Raw genomic sequence first — 24,777 nt, forward strand, 5'->3', positions numbered from 1 at the left:
AATTGGTCAATTCTTAGGGTTCATGAGCTCCCAAGGAAAACAAATCTTCAATTCCTGAGTGAGTGAGCACAAGTGACAATTTTCAGTGGCACTATCATTACATAAGCCAGTACTTTCCAGGTGAGCTGCTTCTCCAGATTTTGCAGATTATTAAAATTTCTGAACATCTAATCAAATTTGAAACAGTCTGGCTTTTTCATACAGTAAAGGGTCAATTTCTCTGCCAACCCCCTTATGCCACAAAGCGGAGAGAAAAGGTCACCACAGGTGATCGAAAGACTTACTTCATGATTTTCCAGCAACATAGATGCATTCCTTAATATACATGGGACAAAGGGACCAGAGAGAGCCAGCTGTGGCTCCCTCTAGCCTCTTGTCCCTCCAGGTGCTGATGCTCTATGTCTCTGTTTTTCTTATTTATTTATGGCCACACCATAAATAAATGCACCATAGCAGTGACAATGCTGAATCCTCACCCCGCTGAGCCATCAAGGAATTTCTCTGTGCCTCTGTTTGAAGTGGCTTTGCCTTTCTCTCTTAGAATGAATGGCATAAGGAAGAAGTTATCTAGATGGCCTGAGCTATCAGGAGCCACCCCCAAAACCACCAACATCACCACCTCCACCTCTTACCTGTACTACGCACCACTACAACCTGTCCATAGAAATAGGATTCAAAGTGTCTGGGGAGAACAGCGGACCAGGAAGAAAGAAGCACTGGATCTTCTGTTTGCATCTTTCTGAACACCCGTCCCTATCTAAGTTATACCTTCCCATGGCAGACCTCAGGATAGAACTCCTTTTAAAAATAGCAAAACACACTGCTAAAGTCACATCTGGTTTTCTGAGCAAAGCTTCAGTCCCCTGCATGGAGAGCAGAACCACCATGCCTGGTTCCTCATAAAGCAACGATCTTTATCACAAGTCTCATTGCTTATACCATCATCTGGTGCCAAAAAGTTTTGATTTACAACCTGGAGAGTCAGTGAAAAGAGATTTTTAAAGGTTTTCAAGGAACAGATTTTTTTTTTTTTTAATGAGCATATTTAGGTTGTTTTGAGTCAAGTTCAAAATTCAAGTCACATATGAAAAATTTTTATAGAGGGAGGAGTAACCTGATGTTCAAATTCATTTGCCTCCCATTTGAAGTCATTCATCTTTAAAATTTCTGTGAAAATTCTACAGAGTTACCCAGGAAATGGCACCAACCATCTGTAAGTAAAAACAAAAGCTCTCTCTAGTATATATCACAGGTTCAAAGCACTTTGGCATCGGCAGATTGAACACGTTATTAAAAGAATTTAACTGCAAGAAGAGCTACCATAATTACACAGCAGCTGGTCTAATGTTGACAAAACAACTTTTAAAGGCTTTCAGCAGCCTTAAAGGCTAATCAATTAAAAAGGCATGAATAGTAATGTGCATCCTATTCTTAATACTGAAAGCCACATCTCCTGCCAAATACAGTGAGGCTTGCATTTTTGAACAACCATTTCTTATATTCTACAGTTAAGCCAAACATGTGAATAAATTCTAAGTTGAGTCTAGGTGAGGCTATTATACTTAAAATAAAATAACTCCATAAAACTCAATTATAAATACTGAACTTTTGGGAGTTCCAGTTGTGGCTCAGTGGGTTACCAACCTGACTAGTATCCATGAGGATGTGGGTTCAACCCCTGGATTGACTCAGTGCATCAGGGATCCAGCACTGCCGTGAGCTGTGATGCAGGTTGCAGAGGTGGCTTGGATCTGGTGTTGTTGTGGCTGTGGTGTAGCCTGGCAGCTGCAGCTCTGATTCAGCCCCTAGCCTAGGAACTTCCATATGCTACAAGTGAAGCCATAAAAAGCAAACAAAATAAAAAATAAACACTGAATGTTTTTTTTATGGCTGCATTCGGGGCATATGGAAGTTCCTGGGCCAGGGACTGAATCAGATCTACAGCTGCGACCTACACCACAACTGTGGCAATGCTGGGTCCTTTAACCCATTGCACTAGACTGGGGCTGAACTCACACTCTACAGTGACCCCAACTGCTACTATTGGATTCTTAACCCACTGCACCACTGTGGGAACTCCTATAAACATTGAACTTAATGAGCTCTTCCAAACCAGGAGAGTTCTTATCAAAATGCCCAGAGCTCATGCAAGACTTTGTGCTTATATTACCAAGAGCAGGCAGAGAAATGGTTTAGATTATTGTCTACCCTGCCCGACAATGTGCTACAGGCATAAAGAATGACTGAATGAACAAACTACTGAATGGACGGACGTTGGAACAAGTTTGTTCACAGCATCCCAGGTCCACTGACTTCTTCTCCTTGAGGTGCCCAATTGGTCAGGTGGAATAGCCTTCTCTGCCAGGGCCAGCAAGAATTTCCTTCAAGGTCCATCTCTCACAGGAGCCCTTCTCTGCACTTCCCACAAACTTGTTCCTGTCCAAAGCCCTTACATTTGGAGAATTACAAAGGATCTTACATATCACTGCATCCAATCCTCTTTAGGGCCCTCAAAATTCTTCTACTCTGGGGCAAACAGTAAATTAGGCTGTGTGGGTCATGTGGTCTGGTCACAACTACCCCCTTACAGCGGGAAAGCAGCCTTGCACACTTCAACAAAATGGCATGGTTGGGTTCTGATAAAGCTTTATTTATAAAAGGAGGCAGGGAGAGGACTTGTCCTGGGGTGTGGGTAATCTGCTGAATTGCTCTCAAGGCCCCTCTTTCCCACCCAGTGTCTGGAAAGTCTCTGTGGGGACACCTCCAGCTAAGGGAGATAATCCTCTCCTGGCAGCCCCTTCTATTCCTGAAGCTTCCCCTTCTACCAAATGGAATGGGTCTTCCCACTGTCATATCTCCACCTTTTGCTCACACCTCCCCTCCTAAATCCCTTTCCCTCACCAGATGGCTCTGCACACAAGGGCCTTCAGAAACCATCCACCGCATGTGAAAGAAGCACAAGCTTTGCCTTCCGAGCCCCAGAGGGTAAGTGCAGTACCTCTTCTACTTGAAGGCCCATGATGTCTTTGAGGACAAGTGCAGGGGATGTGCCTTCGCTGTCTGACCGCCCATTCAGCATCCATCTCACAGCCTGTTTTATTGTTAGTTTTCTTGGTCTGCTTACCCATTTTTCCTCTCCTTACTTGGATAGCAAGTGAAACATAGGCCCTGACACAAAGGCTCCATTTAGTTTTATGAGGGAGAGTGGCAGAATGACAACAGAAATATCAATCAACAAATGTTTTTAAAAACCTTTATCCTCAAATTCAATGGGGACAGCGCATCATTGCAGTGGTAAGACTGCCCGTGTGTGGAAAACTTCTGAGGTGAAAACTGATTGTTGAGAGGCAAGAGTCCTTCTTTCTCTCTCTCGATCTGCCACCCACCAGGACCCTGGAGTATAATTTCAATGCGGCACACTTCATAATGCCAGCATCCCAAAAGAGGATCCTGAGGCTGGATCCTGGTCACACCATGGTTCTGGTCACACCCTCAACCCTCCCTCCTGCCTTAGAGCAGCCCTTAGTCATCTCACATCCTGTGCTATGTATCTCTCTCCTTAATAATCCCCACCCCACCCAGGGCAATACACACACCCTTGGTATTTATGTGAAAGCACCTAGCAGGCCTTCTATAATCCACTCTTCAGCTTAAAAAATGAGCAAAAACCTTAAGAGCACCCCTTATAAAGCAAGAAACCCTCTGCAGGGAAAGAAAGCGAGTCCCTCACAGAATCCCTACTTTCAAAACACTAGTGAAATGATTATCTCACATTTTACTTTTAAAATCTACTCCCCAGGACAATTCTCTGGCCTAATCAGTTATAAAATATTCAATGATTTAAACAATCTATTTCTGTTTAGGGCCGCACCTGCAGCATTTGGAAGTTCCCAGGCTAGGCGTCAAATCAGAGCTGCAGCTGCAGGCCTATGCCACAGCCACAGCGATGCAGGATCCAAGTCATGTCTGTGATCTACACCGCAGCTCATCACAATGCCAGATCTTTAACCCACTGAATAAGGCCAGGGATTGAACCAGCATCCTCATGGATACTAGTCAGGTTCATAACCCTCGAGGCACAATGGGAACTCCTAGGCTATTTTTAATATCATAGTGTTCAATATTGAAGGTCTTTAAGACCATAACAATAACCTCATCCCACGTAACATGACTCTGCCTTTTTATTTTCCTTCTCCCCACTCCCATGAAGGACAGGGAGGAGGTATTTCACAAAGTGCTGTCCTATCTCCAGGCATAAGAAGTAACCATGGGAGAGTTCCCACTGAGGTGCAGTGGGTTAAGAATCCAACTGCAGTGGCTCTGGTCACTGCAGAGGCACAGGTTCAATCCCCAGCCAGCCCAATGGGGTTAAAAGGATCTGGTGTTGCCACAGGTGTGATGTATGCTGCAGGTCACACAGCTGTGGCTCAGATTCAATCCCTTGCCTGGGAATTTCCATATTCCATGGGTGTGGCGGAAGAAAAGGAGGAAGAAGAGGAAGGGGAAGAGGAAGAAGGGGAAGGGAAAGGGGAAGAGGAAGAGGAAGTGGAAGGGGAAGGGGACAGAGACGAAGACAAGAAGAAGAGACCCTGGGGGCTGTATCTGGATGGGAAATATCTGCTTGTGGACACTCACCAGGAATGGGCATCTGCCTCCTGCATGCTCCAAGAAGCCCAAGATGAGCTGTCAGCTTGGCTATGCTGTCTAATTCAGCAGACACTGGCCACATGTAGCCACTTGAATTTAAGTAAATTAAAATTAAATAAATTTCAGATACTCAGCTGTACCAGCCACATTTCAATAACTCAGGAGCCACATGTGGCTAATGCGTACACATTGGCCAGGGCAGACACAGAATATTTCTGTCACCACAGGAGACTGGAACCCTCTTCTGGAATACCTGAGGGTCCAGTGGACCCCTGATTGCTGCTCTCCATCCAACACCTGGGGGCTTCATAAACTGTCACTGCCTGCTGGAGCTGTGTTCTGTACCTCCCTGAAACTCAGGGAAAAAAGTGGGGCCTGGAAATGTTACACCTATCTGTGCCAAACCACTAACATCACATTATTTTAAAGGTATTCTTTAGCTAAATGAACACAGAAACATAGAACTTACAACCTCAGGGGGTTCTGCCACTGTCCTCAGCTTTCCCCACTCCATGAAAAACTTTTACCCAGCATAAAAATGAGATTTGATCCTCATCCTGATTCTACTAAGAAGGTGAGGGAGAAGGGAACAAGAGGCAAAATTCTATTCGTTCTGAAGTTGGCATGCACTGCATTCTTTTTTGAAATTCATTTTTGTTTTAATTACCACTCTGCATCAAAAAGGAAGGCAGAGGTTTTTGTTTCCTTTATAAAATATGACCCCACATATTACTTGCCACATGTAAGCATTTTATTATCAGGCAAGTAAAGTTGTTCAATAATTTGCCTCTAGGTAACACAATTTTTTTTTCACTTTTACTAAAATTGCTCTCTCTAAAATCCAAGAACAAGAGAAAGTTGCCAATAAATTTAAAATTTTCCATGCTGTGACTCTGGAGAACATAAAATTATGAGGCCAACTAAATGCAAATTCCAGGCTGCTTTCTGAAAGATGAGCTGACCTCCCAATAGTCTATAAAAGTCTGTGAAACATCTGTTTTGATAACACATGTACTTAAAATTCCCCAAACATCAGTTTCAAGTTACTACAAAAAATAAAGCAGCACCAGCAGTGGGGAGAAGGGAGAGAAGCTGTTGCTAAAGAGTCGGGAAACACTCAAGATTTTATGGGACTCAAGACTCTATCATTTGCATATCTTGATCCTGGGAAAGAGACCAGAAATCCCACCTCTCCCAAGAGCAAGGAAATTCTATGGTGATCTTGATATGTTTTCCCTCACTGCTTTCCTGCTAAGGGGCTGTGGTGTGTTAATTCTGGTACCTTTTAGCCAAATGCTCTCCCCTCATCATTTCTACCCCTCAAATATTATCCATCTGCAACACATTCTCACACTTTCCATAAAGTTGCTCCATCTCTTCCAGCCCACACATTCCTAAGTTCTCTTGACAGCTGTAGCAAAAAAGAAAAGACCTACAGCTGCCACTTAATGGTCCTCACTCTGCTCTCACAGACAAATCTGCTCTCCTCACACTATGGATCTGCTCCTGTTTCATGGCTTTTACAGAGAGAGTGAAGTTCCCCAAATTCTATCTTCAGCCCAGATTGTTCCCTCGAACCCTTAGTCATATCCCCAACCACTGACTCCCCATCTCCATGTGGAAGCCTAACAGACATCTCCAATGTAAGGTGTCCCAAGCTGATCGAATCCTCTTCCAAACGTGGTCCTCCTCAGCTTCCCCAGCTCAGTACATGACAACCCCACCCTTTCAGTTATTCGAGTCCCATATTTTGGAACCATCCTGAACTCTGCTTTCTCACTCATGCCCCACATCCTACCGTTCAGTAAATCCTATCTCTGCCGCTCTTTCCAAACAGACAAAGAATGCCCCTTTTTACCACCTCCACTGTAACCACATCCATCTAAGCCAGTATCATCTGGATTCCTGCAACAGCCTCCTTCAGCCTCCCTCCTATCATTTATTCTTACCATAGCCAGAGATATTTTAAATCATACATTAGGTCATTCCTTGGTGCAAATTCTTCTAATGGCTCCCCAACTTAGTTGAAAGAAAGAAAGAGAAAGAGAGGGAGGGAAGAAACATATCTGAGATAACCTCTAAGGCTCTGTCTGCTCCCTATCTCTTTGAGCTTTTACTACTCTCCCTCTGGCTTACACTGCTCTCACCACTGGTCTCCTTGCTGTTTTAAAAGCAAGTGATTTCATGATGCCAATGCAGCACCTCTGCATTTCTGTCTGGAAGGCTCTTATTACAGAGGTCCCCAAGGCTCTCTCCCTTACCTGATCCAGGTGCTCATATGACACCCTCAGAGTGGGGTCTCCAGTGACCACATTTAAAGTTACTAACTACCTCCCACCCACCTCTAACATTTCCTCTACCTCTCCTCCACTTCAGTTTCTCCATAGCACTTATCACCACCTGGCATACTGCATATTTTCTCATTTATGTCCTTATCTTCTGCCTCCACTCCTCTAGAATGTAAGTTTATGAGGGCAGGGATTTTGTGAGTCTTATTTACTACTTTATCCCCAGAGACTTTTGCTTATTTCATTCACTGTTTTGTTTCCACCTTGAATTGTGGTTGGCATGAGTTGGTTCTCAAATATTTAAAGAGAGAGAGAGAAGCCATTCCAATTTCTATGAGGACAGTTGCCATGTCTTATCCTTCCTTTTTATATCTTTGGGTAGGGCCCAGAAAAGGAGCACTTGGTGCCTAATTATTGCCATGTTTGCACTGGCAAGTGTAAAATATTCTGTCATTCACATTTTTGGACATGTTAAATATAGATGTGTTGATGCAATATTAAAAGACTTAACTATTTTTTAAAGATTTCAAAGCTATCTAAATTAAACTCATAATCTATTCAAGTATGAACAACTCTCAAAATCACCAATAAGGGACAGCTTCTCAAGTGCTGCCAAAAAAATGACACAAACACCTGTCCAAAAAAAGATGGGAAAGGAAACCCTACTACTGTCATTTGTTGGGTAAATTATAGCAACTAAAAGCAATTTCAATGCCAACCCCCAAACAAGCCATTTGAGTTCTTTTGTCATTAAGTTTATTATTAAAATGAACAGGTGCTTTTAAAAACTCGATTCCACTTTGCCAAGTGATGATGTTGATAATGACCTAGGCAAATTGTTAGGGAATTATGGATATTGGAGGAATGCCATAAAGGAGACTTTTCCCCTCCTGTTTGAAAAGAGAAGGGTATATACCCAGTATATTTAGCTCCCAAACACGTCTTTTTTTGAGATATAGTTAATGTACAATATTATATGTTACAGGTAACAACACAATGACTCGAAATTTTATTTTATTTTTTATATTTTTACTGTTTTTATCGGATGGCTGCACTCTTGGCGTATGGAAGTTCCCAGGCCAGGGACTGAATCCAAGCTGCAGCTGCAACCTACACTACAGCTGTGGCAATGCCGAATCCTTTTAACCCATTGAGCCGGGCTGGGGACCCAAGCCACCACAGTCAGATTCTTAACCCACTGCATCAGTGCAGGAGTTCCATGATTCACAATTTTAAAAGTTATACTACATTTATAATTATTATAAAATATTGGCCATTTCCCTATGTTGAACCATATAACCTTGAGGCTTATTTATTTTATACATAATAGTTTGTACCTCTTAATTCACTGTCTTTCCCTTCCCCCTTCCCCTCTCCCCACCAGCAACTACTAGTTTGTTTTCTATATTTGTGAGTCTGTTTCATTTTTCAAATAACTCATATTTAACAAAGGAAACCTGCTAGTCAAGAAGTCTGAAAAATGGCTGGGAAGACTCAATCTTTCTGCACCTCCAGAGCACAGCCTATAAAATATCAGCAATCAAGTAAAGACCAAATGCAAACTAGATTCTCTTTCACATAAGATGACTTGAAGTTTATGCTGAAAGCTTTATGGAAATTCAGCATCCCTAAAATGATTGAGCATTCCACAGGGGAATGCTGTAACGTGCCAAACGAACCCTACCCAGTGGTTTCAAGGCACTGAAGTTCAGTCCAATAGAAAGCATCTCGTTCCTATGTGAGAAGTCTAGGTCTTCTCTGAATTTCACTGAGCTGCTGCAGTACAGAACCAGCTGTATGGATACATCTGTTCTGTTTTGTGAAATCTGTACAAAACCCTCTAAGTGGAATTCTTTTATCTGTGTATCTTTCGAAACAGGAAAATGAACATTAAACTCTTAATTAGCATCATGTCGGTGGGTTATAAAAATTTTACTTTAAATTGTTAAGAAAAAAAAGCCTTGTATGGTAGGTAATGGTTACATTACTGGTATGACAGTGGTGATAATTACAGGAAGCACTGCTTGTTAACTAACCTGTTCATTTACTCAGCAAACGCTGATGGAGTAGGGAGAGTCTCTGCTCATCAAATACCTACTGAGCATCTGGTCTGTGCCAGGGCTCTCCATGAGCAGTGAACTAAAGCACCACACACGTTTAAGGGAAGAGAAAGGTGGCCTCTGAAATCGGAAAAGCTGAATTCAAAAACCTGGGCACAGGAGTTCCCGTTGTGGTGCAGTGGAAACAAATCCGACTAGTAACCATGAGGATGGGGGTTCAATCCCTGGCCTTGCTCAGTGGGCTAAGGATCCGGCGTTGCCACGAGGTGTGGTGTAGGTAGCAGACTCCACACGGATCTGGCATTGCTGTGGCTGTGGCGTGCGTGGGCTGGCAGCTACAGCTCCAATTCAACACTTGGCCTGGGAACATCCATATGCCATGAGTGCGGCCCTAAAAAGACAAAAAGACCAAAAAAAAAAAAAAAAACCCAACAGAAAAACAAAAACCTGGGCACAGTGCAGCTTGGACTCCTCACTGAGACAACACAAAGAAGTGAGGAAAACATGAGTCCTCTGAATCAAGCCAACATCATAATACATCTTTTGTCACTTGGGAAAAAAATAGTTACAAATTGTTCACCAAATTTCAAAATTCAGTTTAGAGTTTAAAAATATATGTGTACAACTAATTCCAACTTTTTTAACAAGACAAGAAAAACTAAATAGGAACACTGATGTTTCATCAGAGATAAGCTTGAATTCAAATGACAGAACATTGGACAAAGATCCTTATAAATTTTAAATAAGGGTGGAGATAGACAACCAAACTTTAGAAATAGTGCAACAGGAAAATTTAATTGTAAAAGGGAAATCATGATCATCTTTTGTCTTTTGTATTTTATGCTATGTGATAATTTCTTTTAAAACATATAAAGAAAGCTAAAGTCACAGCCCACTGTAAATTGTCTGCTACAGATTACTTGTAGGTTACCGGTAGAGATTTAGATTATTCTAATTGCAGAGAATCCACAAAATGCAATGATGACACTGTGGAAAATTAGCCAGTGTGAATCCTTATTCTTTCTTTCTAACCTAGAGATTATGTCCTGTTTCACCCCACCCCCAACGACTTCTGAGAGGGGAGCTATTTCAGCAGGAGGAGACACAACCCAGACCCTTCTAAGACTGTTATCAGCTCCTCACCCAGCAAAGGGTGAATCTGGCAAGAGCCAAACAGAAAATCCAAGATTGGTGTTGGCGGAGTGAGGAGTGATGAAGATCTTCTGTAATCCTGAAGATGAAGTGAAGAATAGTGCATGTTTTGTATACATTCAGTATTCATCTTTTCATCTTTATGTTATACAGTGCTGTGATTAATTGCAGTGCTTTGCTCAGAAATGCCTCTGTCTGGAGTTCCATGAGGACATGGGTTCAACCCCTGGCCTTGCTCAGTGGGTTAAGGATCCAGCATTGCTGTGAGCTGTGGTATAGGTCACAGACACAGTTCGGATTCCTAGTTGTTGTGGCTGTGGCATAGCAACTCCAGCGACTACAGCTCCTATTAGACCCCTAGCCTGGGAACTTCCATGTGCTGCGGGTGAGGCCCTAAAAACACAAAAAGAAGGAAGGGAAGAAGGAAGGAAAACAAATGCCTCTGTCAGAATACAATCTGGTCCTCTATAAATTGTTTCTTCTGAAATATTAGCCCCTTTCTATTAATGTTTAATATTTTTGTTAAGGTGTGTGTGCGTGTATACAGGGAATTCATTATGGGTGTTTTGATTGCCTATGGCTTTACGCAGTCTAAGACATAAAAGCTAAGGGAAAAGTGCATAGCTAGCAGGACTGCACTATCTCAGTGTGCTCTTAAAGTAGATGTGGTGATTTTCTAGCAGAATACATTTTTGCTCAAAAGGTTTATACAACACAAAAACACTTCTGGATAAGAGGCAAGGAGCTAGTTAGAAAAGAAACAGGAAGAGAGATGAACCATCTAATCAAAGATTCACAGAGTTTAAAACCCAGAAGAACCTCAGACAACAGCTAGTCCCATATTTGTAGTTGCACAGAACAATGACTCAAAAGATGCACCTTCACAATGGGTTCCACTGTCAACAAGATTTGGGATTCACTGAAGAGTACACCTCTTTTCAGATATTTAAAGTGATCACTCAGTTACTAAAAGTTCTGATAAATTCTGCAATTGAAAAGCATTTGACCCATTGTTTCCCAAGTATTTTTGACCATTGTACTTTTTTTCCCTCAACATCCCAAGGAACCAGTGTCTCTTCCTGCAGATCCTGCTCTAGAAGTGCTGATCGTGTAGTCATTTTATAAATGACGAGGAACAAGATGTTCAAAGAAGTTAACTAGCTTGGCCAAAATCCCATAATTAATTGGTGGTTGATAATTCAGTCTGGTGAGAATTTAGATTAAAAGTGGGAAATAAGCAAAGATCCTAACATCTTTCATTTCCACCCACCCTTTTCCAGAAAATCGTTGCCTCTTCTGTCTCTCTGTGTCAAATCCTTTGGAATCTTAGATTCCCTCCACTTTTACTTGGCTTCTTGACCAATATGCAGCTGTTAACCAGTATGGCTTTATTCATTGGCTAGCATGTGCTTCCCCTCAGGGAAGCCTTTAACAGTGATCTTTTAGTTGAGACAAAGACTTGGCACCAGAGTGGCCCTAATGGAGGAAACACACAGGTAACTTAAGGCAGAGAGAGCTTTGTGGCTCTCCTCAAATGTATTTATTTTATGGCTTCCCCAGATAAGATCAGAATCAGATAGGACAGGAAAGTTTTCTTCAGTGACTTATAAAATAGGTGATCCTTTCCTTTTTGTAAGTTCTCTAGCTCATTTTCCCTGTTTTTTTTTTTTGTCTTTTTTGTCTTTTTAGGACTGCACCTGCGGCATATGGAGGTTCCCAGGCTAGGGGTCAAATCCAAGCTACAGCTGCCTACATGACAGGCACACCAATGCAGGGTCTGAGCCATGTCTGGGACCTACACCACAGCTCAAGGCAACGCCGAATCCTTAATCCACTGAGCGAGCGAGGCCAGGGATCTAACCCAAGTCCTCATGTATACTAATTGAGTTCCTTAACTGCTAAGCCATGAAGGGAACTCCATAGCTCTGTCTTTTCCGCACCCTTTTTCTTCTTTTCATTTTCCATGGTCAACTTTACTTGGTACGCTGTTCTGGGAAAGATCTGAAACCCTCCTGCAATGTCAAAACTGCCCAGAATCTGTAAGAAATGAGTTTACCCGCTTGCCTGCAAGGTCTCTAGTTGCTCAGCATTCAATATTTCTTGAAATCACTTGGCCTAGCAAAGGTCTCGCCTACATAGTTCCCAAGCACAGAGAGTGGAAAGTACCATTACAAACTGTACCTCTCTTTAAAATGCTACTATTGGGAGTTCCTTTGTGGTGCAGTGGATTAAGGATCTGGTGTTGTCACTGTAGTGGCCTGGTGGGGTTTGATCCCTGGGAACTTCCACATGCTGCAGGCTTCCCTCGCAAAAAAAGCTGTCTATTCTATTATATGATACATATTGCCTTCATTCCCTTCATTTAGAAAGCTGAGCTTCTGAACAGCTTTGATAGGAAAAATATCTTTTGCATCCTGTTGACTTTAACTTGCCTGGTTTAGCTATACCAAAGAATAACAATGTTGGCAATGGTAAAATATAAACCCTGAGTTGTTTCTCAGAATTGGGTGGAGTTGATGCTGATCCAGCCACATCTCACCTAGTGGTCCTTAAAACAACATTTTAGCTGGCTGTGATTCCAATCTATGACAATGGAACAGAAATAAGAACACTGGCTACTAGAGGTTAAACAGATCTAACCTCGTCTAGATCTCTATTTAAAAAGTGTCAACCCTAACTACGTGTTGAAAACTCATGAAAGGTTAAGAGCAAAGAAGGGCTCTTTACCTATATAAAGCAAATCTGATATATGGTCTTCTATTTTATTCTATTAGCATAAAAATATGCTATATACATATAGCTAGGTAGCTACCATGTAACCTAGAGAAAAAGAATGCCATTAAGGTAGTAAAAATTACATATGAATAATTAAATTGGGATGATGAGAAAAGAAACGCATATTTTCTTCCTTGAAATTTTCCTTTGTTTTTTGTTTAACAGAAATTATCCATACACTTAAAAAAAAAAAGTACAGAACAGCTTAGTATGAAAGCATAAATCAGCCAGCTTTTATTTCCAGTTGTGAAGATGGCATATCTAACTTGTCCAAGTCCTGGGTCATAGAAATTGATGGCTTTAGCATCTGTTCTGTAAAGACTCTCAATATCTAGAAAGTATTCCTGGGAAATAAAAGCAGGGAAGTGTCTCTGAGGAGAACAGTTACAGCTTGCACTTTCTTTGTGGACATTCAGAGACTAAGATTAGAGGCAGTAGTCATAAGCTCCAAAACCTATCCCTTCCATCTACACCAGTCTTCTGTGATCCCATCCCCCACCCCTGCCACCACTACCCTGCCAATCTTTACAGCTTTTTTCCTGTGAAAGCACAAGTCTATTCAACTTTTTCATTGAAGGCTTACTCTGTGCAAAAAAAAATATGCCCATGCTAGCAGTCAAGAGAAAAAAGACATGATGTAAATAATAAGCTAGAATGTGAAAAAAATACGTCTGTACAAAATATAGGTATAAGTAAAATTTACACTGATGGGGGAATCAGGAGAAAAGCCTTCTTTGGGAAGACTGCATCTGAACTATGCCTTGACAGATCAAAAAGAATTGTCAATTGGGAAATAATGGATGGAAGGACACTCCTGACCAAGGACATACCTGACCAAGAACAAGTCAGAATTGCTACAAAAGTTTCTGTGAACTCATTCAGTTGGGTAACTGGGAATATGAATTAAATGAATTCTATGAAGTTATACATAAAAGAAAAACCATCCATTTCTAATACCTTTCTTTTGATCTTGTACAGAAGGGCCCTACCTAAATGCAGAATATTATTTCTATTAAAGTCAGTATTTTTAAGAGTTAATATTTTTAGAACACTTGAAAGTCAACTATTTTATCTGCAAGATAAAAAAACTCTGAGAAATCCAGTGTGTTCCACATGGATGATCAAGTCAAAGAACAGTGAATATCTACATAGCAAGAAAAGAACAAATTTCAGGGAGAAATACTAGATGTTTTAAATTTTTTATTATAGATCTCATGCTCTTAGAAGTCAACAACTCTGTCTTCTTAACTTACTTTGTTCTAAGTACCGACATTATGCCACACTTTTAGATGCTCAAAACCATTTTATTAGATCAGCATTATTGGGTAGTTTTAAATGTCAAAAATATATATATTGGTTCCTCCTCAGCTGGGAATTTAAAGTTTAATTAGTGCAAGCCCTTGATTTTAAATTCCCTTTTTTTTTTTTTTTTTGTCTTTTTAGGGCCATACCCGAGGCACATGGAGGTTCGCAGGCTAGGGGTCGAATCAGAGCTGTAGCCACCTGCCTACGCCACGGCCACAGCAAGGTGGGATCCAAGCCATATCTGCGACTTACACCACAGTTCATGGCAACAATGGATCTTTAACCCACTGAGCAAGGCCAGGGATAGAGCCAGCGTCCTCATGGATGCTAGTCAGATTCATTTCCACTGAGCCATGATGGGAATTCCATCCCCTTGATTTTATAGTTGAAGCAAATGAAGTCCAGATACTGGATGCCTAACTTGCTAAAGATCAGTTAGCTAGATAATGGTAACCAGTTAAACTGAAGGAAACCAAATAACTTGCCCAAGGTCATACAGTCAGCCAAGACTGGTGGGGCCAGAATTACAACACAGGAGATCCCAGCCTCTAACATTGCTCTGTACTGCCTCTCTGCCAACAGAAAATTAACATAATCTCTCATAAGCAGGTAGAATCCTGCAGATGAAAAGCCATATAAAGTAAAGTAATAAACTCTATTGTTGTAAGTTCAAGTAAGTGTATATATTATATAAATTGCTTTAATGGCATAAAGAAAATAGTATTTCTAGATGTCTTGATGGAAACAAATGTGTACATTCGCTACTCTATATACTATTTGGTACTGAGAAGGGCAGGGGGAATGGGATGAGAATAATGTAATCTTTATCTATCCTACCTTTTAGGGCATCAAAATATAAAGCATATTTTTGAACATGTTCACCCAGGGAGTTCCTGCTGTAGTGAAGTGAGTTAAGAATCCAACTTCAGCGACTCAGACTGATGCAGAAGCCAGGGTTCGATCCCTGGCCCCACAGAGTGAGTTAGATCCGGAGTTGCTGCAGCTTTGGCGTAGGTGGAAACTACAGCTTGGATTTAATCCCTGGCCCGGGAACTTCCATATGCCGTGGGTGTGGCCATAAAAAAATAAAATAAAATGCTCACCTCAAATTCTACCACTCAAATATATTAATCGTGTTGTTATTAAGCATTTACAATGCTTAGAGATACATGTTTGATAATTCAAGTAACGATCATGATTTCAAAAAAAAAAAAAATGTCAGAGATAAGAGGACAGTCTCGGCTTTAAGAATTCTTACATCTATGGCTTCTAAAAGATCTATAAGAAGATGAAGATTTCACACCCAATACTTCTGTTTCACTTACAATCCGGTAAGTAGTAATCATTCATGCATACACCTAAATTTTTTTTTGGAACCGACTTTGAATTTTAGCCTGCATCCTCTCTTAGCAAAAGAGAGAATAAGGATAATTAGGTGGAATGCAGGACAGGAGAGAGGGGAATTAGCTTTTTTTTTTTTTTGTCTTTCTACCTTTTCTAGGGCTGCTCTCACCGCTTATGGAGGTTCCCAGGCTAGGGGTCGAACCGGAGCTGTAGCCGCCGGCCTACGCCACAGCCACAGCAACACAGGATCTGAGCCGCATCTGCAAACTACACCACAGCTCATGGCAACACCGGATCCTTAACCAACTGAGCAAGGGCAGGGACCAAACCCACAACCTCAAGGTTCCTAGTCGGATTCGTTAACCAATGAGCCATAACAGGAACTCCTAGTCTTTGAGCTTATTACTTTCTGTCCAAATTTCCTTGCTTTCAAATATCAACAGATGTGCTTTAGTTCTAGTTTTTTATTTTCATGAAAAAGAATCCAAGTTCACTCTATCTGTAACTTTTTCTGTCTAGCTCATCCTTTGTAGCAACCTCATGAGGGTTAAACTGTCAAGTAGGTTACTTGTTATGGTACCTAGTTACCAATTATAACTATGACCCCTAATTGGCAGACTGAGAGAAAAGGAAAATTACCTGATGGGGATATCATACTTGGGGCTTCTCTGAGGGCCGTGATTCTGGGAACTGGGTACATCTTTTATAAGATCCTGGAAGCTTTATCTCTGGACAAGAGATACCAGCTTCCATTAACTTGGTTCTTCATATCCTGATTGTTATGGCAAAATGGGATGCCTTTGGATCTCCCAATCCTCACTACCTAAGGAAAGCACAGGTGTTCCTCTTTAGCCATACTTTTTCCTAGTACCAAATGTTTAAAAAAGTTTTTTAAACATGCTGCCCTTTTTTTTTTTTTTTTTAAATTTTATGGCCACACCTCTGGGATATGGAAGTTGGGCATATGGAAGTTCCCAGGCCAGGGATTGAATCCAAGCCAAAGCTTCAACTTACGCTGTAGTTGCAGTGACCATTTTTAACCCACTACACCAGGTTGAGGATCAAACCCATACCTCCACAGTGACTTGAGTAACTGCAAGTCAGATTCATAACCCCCTGTGCCACAGCAAGAACTCCGTAAACATGCTGCTTTTTATATACAGGGAATTAAGGGATAAGAACAGGCAAATTTTTCAACTACGGATTTGTAGAAGACATGAAATGATAATCAAATGCGCCTTCCTTATAGTAAGACTATATGAAATTTGAGTTTATAACACTCTATTTTCTTTTTCTGTTTTTTTTTTTGGTTGGTTGTTTGTGTTTTAGGGCCACACCTGCAGCATATGGAAGTTTCCAGGCTAGGGGCCAAACTGGAGCTGCAGCTGCTGGCGTATACCACAGCCACAGCAACGTGAAATCCAAATCACACTCATGACCTACACCACAGCTCATGTCAATGCTGGATCCCCAACCCACTAAACGAGGCCAGGGATTGAACCCGCATCCTCATGGATACTAGTTGGATTTGTTTCTGCTGCACTACCACAGAAACTCCCATACCTTATTTTCATAACACTTTTAAAAATAAGAACAATATATGTTCATTGAAGAAAATTTGGAAAGTACTGAAGTAAAAGAAGACAACAAAAATACTTGCAATCCCATAATATCAAGATAGTCACTATTAATATATTGGTGCCTTTCTTTCTATATAGATAGATGAACAGATAAGTAGAAAGAATTTATATAAACTTACTCAACTATATATTTTAATGGCATCATATTAATATAGAATTTTATAGCCTTCTCCTTTCTCAATATTGACTTTAATTTAGTGGACAAACCTTTTTTAAAGAGACCTGAGAGAATGTTATCCAGCCACATTGATTGCTGGTGGGAATAGAATTTAAAACCATCTCCTGTAAATGTGCTCAAGGTTGCTTTTCCCAAGTACACTTATCTTCAATCTTCCATTTTGACTTTAACCTTCTATTACTTCTCCTCCCATTTAAGTTGCCTTTTAGGTTATTCCTATGGTTCAACTGAATCAGTGTGGTTTTCACTTACCCATAAGAACCATATACTATCCATAAACATTTGTAAAAGTTTAAATAGGGAGTTCCTATTGTGGCTCAGCGGAAACGAATCTGACTAGTAACCACGAGGTTGCAGATTCAATCCCTGGCCTCGCTCAGTGGGTCAGGGATCCTGGGATCCGGCATTGCCATGAGCTGTGGTGTAGGTAGCAGACTCAGCTCAGATCTGGTGTTGCTGTGGCCATGGCGTAGGCCAGCAGCTAAAGCTCCGATTCGACCCCTAGCCTGGGAACCTCAATATGCCATGAATGTGGCCCTAAAAAAGCAAAAATAAATAAATAAATAAATAAAACATGAAAGTTTAAATAAAACCATCCTGACTAGTATCTGGAAGAGCCTATTTGTCTGCTCAGAGAAATGCGTATTTATCTCCACTCCTTTTTTTTTCTTGTTTCTTGGCCAAACAACAAAGTTTTGAATAGGGAGGGGACTAGGACTTGAAATCCAGTCAGGCTTTTTGAAAGTTTAAAAATAAAACATATTCTGCAACACATTTAGCCACAAATATATTTGCTCCTTAAACTCTAATGTAATGTAATACATTATCCCCCTTCTCTTCAAAATAAGTGGTATTACCGTAATCTGTGTTCAGTTTTAATACAGATCTCCTAATTGTCCATAAAGACACGGATCTGGCTTAATCTCCCCAAAACTCTTCCCCTGACAGGAGCCCCCCTGAGGGCACCAGAAAATATCCCGGAGAGCTGTCCCTTACACACTAAGGTTCAACACACTTGGGTGATGGCCATTGTGGTGATTTAGTATCTCGTCTGTTGATTAGTTCTGGAATATCCTGAGCACTTGCCATCTCTTGGTCTATTACCTCCAGTGTGTTTATTGTTTGAGAAAGCCTGGATGTAGGAATATTACTCAGCAAAAGCAGAAGCAAAGAATTTATTTAAACTGTGTGCTCTTTTTATCTGTGAGTATATGTTTGACGCGATGTAAGCCAAGTACTTCCACGATTCTCATTTCACAGGATGTAAGAGTCTTTTATTATTGTTTTGGGAATCCACTGCAAGGATTTTTCCGCACTCTTTTTTGGCTATCTCATTTTTAGTGTGCCTGGGATCTGTCACCCTTTTGGGCTTAATTTAATAAATTGACCCTTCAAATATTCCTATCTTCATTAATGCAAACAAAATTAATTCCACTCATCTTAATAAACATTGTACAATGTCACAAATAAATATTGTGAGCCATAGGTTCCTAAGAAAAGATTTACAAACTATGGGTTTTCAATAAAGAATCAGGTAGGCAGATATCTGTAACTCTGTATTGCTAGCTATGCAAGTAAAAACATGATTTGTCTTTAATCAGTGTCTTCTGTTGCATTTGTAAACTAGTTAATAAGGATTTCAAGACTTTTGATAAGTGGGATTTCTTTTCTAGAGTGGCTCTGGTTATATTTAAGTAATCTGTTTTGTCAATTCTTTTAAAATTTGAATGACACTAATGAAATAATCATTTATCAGGGATCATTGTAATTGTTTATTGAACTTATGAGGAGTTTCTGCTTACAGAGTGGGAGACTTACACATTTCTCAAACGCCTCTGCCACAATTAGTCATTTGATAATCCTGAAGCACTATCACAAGGACATCATTCTTCAGGGTTTTGATTACCTGCATATTTAACAACTCATTAATAAAAATAATATACCTATTTGAAAAGGACAGTCCCTTGAAAACCATTATTAGCTTTCTCCTTAAATCTTTACCAGCCCATGCCTTATAAGTGGTACTTAGCAAAAACCCAAGTCTTTTAGGAACATTACATAATGGTCCCAAAGCTATGTGCTGAATAGTAAAAAGAGGTACAGAAATGAGACTAGGAAAGAAAGAAGCCCAGCATGAAGGTAAGAAGGGAAGGAGGGAGCCAGCAAGGGGAGAATTTGTGGGGAAAAAATAAAAGCAAAAAACTTGAACTCTGCTATTCACCTTGGAAAGGTCACTCAATTTCTGAAAGCATCAGTTGTTCCACCTGTAAAACGGGGGTGATAAAATATGACTTCCTTACAGATATTTTAATAGTAGATCTCAATGTGCCATGTAAACTGTATAATATGATGTGAAGTATGGTTTGTTTTTTTTTTAAACTTGGCATTATTTGCGATAAACAGCCTCATTTATGCATTCTGTGTTGTAAACACTCATCTTAAAAAGACTGTCAACAACTTCAAAATGTAGATGTAGGAACGGTATCAACCTTTTTTGGTTTGGAAGCATTCTGATATTTTTTTTGTCTTTTTTTTTTTACCTTTTCTAGGGCCACTCCTGTGGCATATGGGAGGTTCCCAGGCTAGGGGTCTAATCAGAGCTGTAGCTGCCGGCCTACGCCAGAGCCACAGCAACACAGGATCCAAGCCTCCTCTGCGACCTACACCACAGCTCACGACAATGCCGGATCCTGAACCCACTGAGCAAGGCCAAGGATCAAACCCGCAACCTCAATGTTCCTAGTCAGATTCGTTAACCACTGAGCCACAATGGGAACTCCATTTTTGATATTTTTAACCCCCGCGCAAAAAAAAACAGTTCAAAAATTTAACAGCTTTTATGTGCCTACCATCTCAGAAAGCTTACTGTGTGCTCTCAGGACTAGAGTTCTGGAAAACCCTATTTTAAACCAGGAAGACTCTTTTAAGTCCTGTTTCAGTCTGGTGCCATTGGTCAAGGGGGAAACTAAAATGGAAAACAGATAGATGTTTTACATTTAAATGGATTTAATATAAATGTGCATTAAGCCATTTCATGGACAATTGCACAAATACCTTTTGCAAACTTGGTACACATGAGCACATATACAGTAACCATTAATGTCTTCTAGAGAAATAAGGTGCAGATCCAAAATTTTAAACAGCTACTTTGAGCTCCTCTCACTGAAAAAAAATGTAATGGCTTTAAGGGAATTGCTCTAATAATACCAAGACATCTGCAATGGCTGGCCAGAACAGAGCAGAACAGAGTGTATGTCACCGTAAGTCAATTTAACAAGAAATAAGCTTCCCCCTGGAGAATCTAAACTCCCTAGCCTCCCACAAAGAAAATTGAATTTTGGAGGTCACACCTTGGATAAGCTACCACAGGGAAAAGCTTAACATTCATTTTGTCATTTGCTCTGGGAAGTCACTGCTATTCTACCAACAAATTCGCTACCAGAGTTCCTCTCTTCTCAACCCCCCAACCCCAAATTACAAGTCCTTGGAGAACCCTAGGAAATGGGAAATGATTTTGACACTTGAGATTCTAGGGACCACGCCGGATGCAATCATGCTCAAACATCAAGTTTTGAACCATGCAGTGAGGTGCCCAGAGCAGGGATTGGGGGCGGGGAGCTGGTGAGATTTTGGCGAGGGTCACACCGAGTCAGATAAACCGACGCACAGAGAGCTTAAGACTAAAATAGGCTGTTTAACCAAATGTAATCAATGGAACTGCTCTTACTGGAGAGAAAAGCAGAGCGCCAAGTCAAGCCCAGGCGAAGCCCCGGCTCCGTGGGTGAACTGCCCCCTCTCCGAGTCCCCAGAAAGGGTGGTTAGAGAGCCTCGTGCGTTCTGGCAATGGCTGGAGGCTCCACAGCTCACCGCCCCTCCCGCAGCGCCTCTGGATGGACGCAGCCGGGCCACTGCCACCGCCCACCCCCACTCCACCACATCCCTACCCCCGCCCGCCCCGCAGCAACATGTGGGGTTCTGCCACTTCGCTGCCTGGATTCTCCCTTGTGCTGGAGTTCTTAGTGGACGCACGCTGGGCTCTGGGAAGGTGCTAAATTACTCTTGGGAAAGATTCATCCAGCGTTGAACTTGGCAGCTTCTGACATTTCCATCTCACCCCCAGCGCGCCAGCAATACACACACGCACACACACGCCCCTCCAGGCTGCGCACAGTGCTGGCTGCCCGCTCCGGGGCAAAACACCGGAGCGGGATGCAGAGGCGAGGACCCCAGCTCTTCTGGCCAGGAACGGGGAGCTGGGGGAAGGACTGTCCTAGCCCTGGGTAGTTCCGGGGACTCAAGCCACTCCGTGCTTGGCCCAGGCCCCACATTAGCTTGGGCCGCTGGCACGAGCCCCAGCTCCTTTTGTGTTCTCCCGGGAAGCCCGCCTCTACTCACCCGGGCTGCACGCGGATTCCGGCCGCCAGCGGCAGCCCGCTGCCCCATCCCACGAACACTGCGGCGCCCCCAGAGTGTGCAATGCGGAGCCCCGCCAGCGCGCGGCCAGAGCCGGGGAGTGCGAGGAGGGAGAGAGGGAGGGCGGGAGGGAAAGAGGGAGGGAACGCGGAGGGGAGGGACAGGGCGGCGGGGGGCGCCCGCGCCACTCCCACTCGCGCCGGGCTCTCGCTGCAGCCCGCAGCTGCTGCCCGCCTGCTCGGCCTCGCCGGTCGTGGGACCAATCAGCGCGCGCGGGGAGAGCCGATCTCTCCCCAGGCGAGCTCATTGGCTCGGTGCGCACAACCCAACTCCGAGGGCGTGGGCCTGAGCGCCAAGTGTGCAAACTCCGGCAGCCGAGAGCTGACTGCCGGGCGCAGGTGGATTTCCTGGCTCCACGCTGCGACCGGCAGGGCGAGTGGCCGAGTTCCACGGACGGAACCGGGAGGATGTGAGACCTGTCTTTGAAGTCTGCTCGCGGTGAGCGTTCAAAATCAGCAGTATTTGCTCAGGTTGCACTGACCCTTTCCAGTGAGCGACCCCCTGCACCGCTCGCTTCCTTGGCCAGTAGCTGAGTGAAGGAAAGCCTGGCAGTGTAAAACGGCCCCAGCCAAAACTTACTCCCCGCCACCCCCGGGGCCGTGAGAAACCCGCTGTACATAATAACCAGAACTGAAAAGTTAAGTCGAACCCAGGGCAGACCTGGACCACTTGACTTTTGCAATAAAAGACCCACACGGCGGGGCGGACCACGGAGTTGGGGAGAGAGTCGGGGCGGGGTGCTGGTGGCAGGTCCTCGTGAGGAAGTGGGAGTTGTGGGCTTTGGTGGGAAAAGCCCAGGGCAGAATTCTCCCACCTTCCGCCCTCAAATAAATTCTCCAACCCCTAACCTTTCTGCAGGTTTGATTTTTCTCTTCCCTGTTGTAAATCATGTTTGAGTCGCCTGGACCTTTCAATCCAGAACTTCAGAATGGAAGCGGAGCACTGTTCCACCCGCCTCTGCTCTGAGTACCGCTGAGGGTTGATTGAGTGGGGATGGAGGCGGGTGACTATGGAAGATCCCCAGGAAGGTCTGGAGGGAGGACTCAGCGGGTTCATCCAGGAGCTGAAAGTTTGCCCCCCGCTGCCCCAGCTGCCCCACTTCCACCTGGTACCTGGCCTGCAGACTGCCTTGGCTGGGACGGCCCGCCCCGGTGGCTACTTTCGTCTTTGAGGCCCCTTTCTCTCCTCCTTGGCCTTTCTATACTTCGAGTTTCTTTTCAGGCAGACCGCCTCTGAATCCCATTGCTTCTGTTCCTCCCCCTAATTCACTCCCTCTCAACATAAAAATATCCCTTTCCCCACTTTTTTGGAAACTTCCCTCTGATTTCCTCTATTTTGGAAGGGTCACAAATAATATATTTTTGGTTAACAGCTCCTGGACCTCAGAAAGTTTTTCTCTTACTTAGTTTAATGCACAGGTTCACACAAGCTCTAGGTTCAGGTGGGCAAAAATAATTAGCACTCCTTTAGAACATTTGGACACGGGAGATGATCGCTGCGGTGCTGCCTTCCTGCAGGGCTCAGCACATTGAATGAATTGAACATGAATTAATCAGACAGAACCTGGAAATGTCCCTCAGTGACTGGGTAGGTTACCTCTGCAAATCTGTTACTAATGAGGTCATGTCCTAAGTGTCATTGCTGCCCTTTATTTAGTTTCCAGGGATGACAGTTCTTTCTTCCGAAGTTCCCATCTACGTACCTAACTCACTTGAGATATATATACATATATATACACACATATATATACGTATATATACATATATATGTATATATATATATATAAAATCAGCTCAGCATAGAATGACATTTGGGTTCAAAATTAAAGTCAATATATTAATGCAGTTCATGAGACTTTCATTTCCTGGTGGAGATAGAATCCTTAGGCTCTCTTTTCAAAAATGTATTTTAGAAGAATGATGGAAGGATAGGTGCTCACAATGTCTCTGTGTGCTGAGATAACAGGTGATTTGTTGTCTTCTTTATACTTTACTATATATTCTAAAGAATGTGTATTAATCAGGAAAAAAATTTTAAATATGTTAACTCCCTACATACAATACTTTTCAGGCATCAGAAGAGCTAAAAAATTCTCCTTCTACTTTACCCATTCATATCTTATCAATCCCCAAGTCCCATAAATCCAGTCTTCTGGACTTAATGGGAATAGCTCTCAGGTCTGTCCCTTCTCAACCTCTCTACCACTGCTGCCACACCCTTATCATCTCTTATAGGGCTTCAACAGTCCTAACTGCTCTATGGTGTCATTGAAAAGCTTACAATCCTGGAGTTCCCTTCATGGTTTAGTGGCTAATGAACCCAACTAGTATCCATGAGGACATGGTTTCAATCCCTAGCCTTGCTCAGTGGGGTAAGTATCCAGCATTACTGTGACCTGTGGTGTAGGTCGAAGAGGCAGCTCAAATCCCTCATTGCTGTGGCTGTGGCTTAGGCCACAGTTCTGATTTGACCCCTAGCCTGGGAACCTCTAAATGCCACAGGAGTGGCCCTAAAAAGACCAAAAAAAAAAAAAAAAAGCTTACAATCCTTTAGTACCCCCGACTCCATTGCTATGGAGTTCAAAGCCATAATGGTTGATAAGACCCTTCCTTCCCATCTTGACTGCTGCCGTCCACTTTGGCTTCATCTGCTGCCCCCACACTTCTCTACATAGGATGGTCCTAACCCACTGGGACTTTTTGTCCTTCCCATAAGTGTTATAAGGCTTCATGTGCCCAAGGCTAAGACTATACAGTGCTGCAATGCTGCCCTTCTCCTCCTACCCACCCCCACCCAACCATCAAGTTCCTACCTCTGCTTTAAGACTTACTTCAAATGTCATCTTTTTAAATAAGTTGCATATTTAGCAACTTCTCCTCTCTGCACTTCAATAGCAAGCCTTTTATTTATTCAAC

General features: G+C 42.6%; 1 protein-coding gene across 3 annotated transcripts in view; it reads right to left on the reverse strand.

The window, feature by feature from the left end:
* The window catches only part of LYPD6 (LY6/PLAUR domain containing 6), a 120,124-nt gene extending 98,186 nt beyond the window's left edge, over positions 1 to 21,938 (reverse strand). For 2 of the 3 annotated variants that reach the window (XM_047771960.1, XM_047771959.1), the window contains exon 1: positions 21,785 to 21,938. The gene's annotated coding sequence lies outside the window, so the exon portion shown is untranslated. The remainder of the gene's footprint in view (positions 1 to 21,784) is intronic. The other variant, XM_047771962.1, reaches the window with a different exon arrangement.
* Between the last annotated feature and the right edge of the window lie 2,839 nt (positions 21,939 to 24,777).

The sequence above is a fragment of the Phacochoerus africanus genome, chromosome 3, assembly GCF_016906955.1.
Source record: "Phacochoerus africanus isolate WHEZ1 chromosome 3, ROS_Pafr_v1, whole genome shotgun sequence".
Classification (NCBI taxonomy): domain Eukaryota; kingdom Metazoa; phylum Chordata; class Mammalia; order Artiodactyla; family Suidae; genus Phacochoerus; species Phacochoerus africanus.